The sequence below is a fragment of the Egretta garzetta genome, unplaced genomic scaffold (genome assembly GCF_000687185.1).
Source record: "Egretta garzetta isolate BGI_Z169 unplaced genomic scaffold, ASM68718v1 scaffold384, whole genome shotgun sequence".
NCBI lineage: Eukaryota > Metazoa > Chordata > Aves > Pelecaniformes > Ardeidae > Egretta > Egretta garzetta.
This window is the reverse complement of record NW_009259496.1, coordinates 1,427,801-1,429,853: the sequence shown is the minus strand read 5'-3', so window position 1 is coordinate 1,429,853 and position 2,053 is coordinate 1,427,801.

Below are 2,053 nucleotides of genomic sequence, written 5' to 3'. Positions count from 1 at the left end.
AGAACCTCCCCCGGCACTGCAGGTTGGTGCCACGTCTCTTCAGCACCCACGGGTGCCCGTGGGGCTGCATCACCCATGCAGCTTTGCATTGCTCGTGTGAGTTTGCATCGCCCACATGAGTTTGCATCGCCTGCGTAGGTTTGCATCGATCGTATGGGTCTGCAGCACCCATGCAGGTTTGCACCACCCACGTGTGTCTGCATCACCCGTGTGAGTTTGCATCGCCCCCATGGGTCTGCATTGCCCGTGCAGGTTTGCATTGTCCACCTGGGTTCACATCATCCACGTGGGTTTGCATCGCCCATGCAGGTTTGCATCGCCTGCGTAGGTTTGCATCGATCGTATGGGTCTGCAGCACCCATGCAGGTTTGCACCACCCACGTGTGTCTGCATCACCCGTGTGAGTTTGCATCGCCCCCATGGGTCTGCATTGCCCGTGCAGGTTTGCATTGTCCACCTGGGTTCACATCATCCACGTGGGTTTGCATCGCCCATGCAGGTTTGCATCACCTGCACAGGTTTGCATCAATCGTATGGGTCTGCAGCACCCATGCAGGTTTGCACTGCCCACGTGTGTCTGCATCATCTGTGTGAGGTTTGCATGGCCCACATGGGTCTGGATTGCCCGTGCAGGTTTGCATTGCCCACATGGGTTTGCATCGCCTGCGCAGGTTTGCATTGCCTGCACAGGTTTGCATTGATCGTATGGGTCTGCAGCATCCATGCAGGTTTGCAGCACCCATGTGGGTTTGCATCGCCCACATGGGTTTGCATCACCCACGCGGGTTTGTATTGCCCACATGGGTCTGCATTGCCCATGCAGGTTTGCATCATCCAGCTGGGTTTGCATCGCCCACGTGGGTTTGCATCGCCTGCACAGGTTTGCATCGATCGTACGGGTCTGCAGCACCCATGCAGGTTTGCAGCACCCATGCAGGTTTGCACTGCCCACGTGAGTTTGCGTCGCCCACGCGGGTCTGCATTGCCCGTGCAGGTTTGCCTCGCCCACTTGGGTTTGCATCCCCCACGCAGTTTTGCATCTCCCGCGCAGGTCTGCATCGCCCACGTGCTGCACCCTCAGCTGAGCACCATCACGAGCCTCCCGTGCCACCTCTCCTGACTGGGCCACCTCCCCCCAAAAAGCCCCCTCTGCAAACGCCGCTGCATTGCCATTCTCCTGCGTTGCTGGCGGCACCGTGCCGGGCCTGCCATCTGTCAGGACGAGATCTCTTTGTTCCCTGCTGCTCCCCGCCTCGTGCCATCTTCCCCTTGGATTTAATTCATCAGCTGTTTGGGGCAGGGGCTTTGCAGCCACTTTGCTCATTTTTAAGGAGTCCAGCTATTGCTAAGGCATGTCTGCTGGGTAAGCGGGCAGCGGGAGCGTTCCTAGGTGGAAAACCAGCTCGGAAGTGACTTTGGTGGCTTTGAAGCTCTGCTCCGTAGTGCCTCCATGTGACCTCCTCGCCTGCGCATCCCTCGCAGCCACCCGGGCAAAGCGAAGCGGGGCCAGCGGCGCCCGTTTCCTGAACGCCAGCTGCGCGTCCGACACGGCTCGCCCATGGGAACGGGCGGCGCAGCCAAAAACCTGCAGCCCGTCGGGAGGAAAAAACCCACAGCCTGTCAGGAGGGAAAGCGTGGCAATGTCAGCGCAGTCACGGGGAAGCTGCAAAACAGATAGAGCAGCTGATAAAGTGGTAGGTAAACAAATCCATGAGTATTAAAGTTTAGGCTCTAGTAATTAGCGGAGAAGTACAGGATAATAAGCACAGCAGGATGTCCCTCAAGGTACTTTAGGCTCCTACTGGGTTTATTATCCAGTATCAGTATGGAAATATATGCCTGACTACATTTATGGTGGCATTTAGAAGTTTCAGACAGACTCTGACACTCAGGAAGAGGTTACCAAACGCCTCGCCCACCAAGGTCTTTCTGCCGGTCGCCGTCCCACCGCCCCGCACGCGCCGTGTGCTGGGGGGCGGCTGGCACTGCCGTGCCCAGGCGGGCTGAGCTGGCCAGGGGACCCACAGAACGGGGGGGCAAGGAGGGTTGCCCG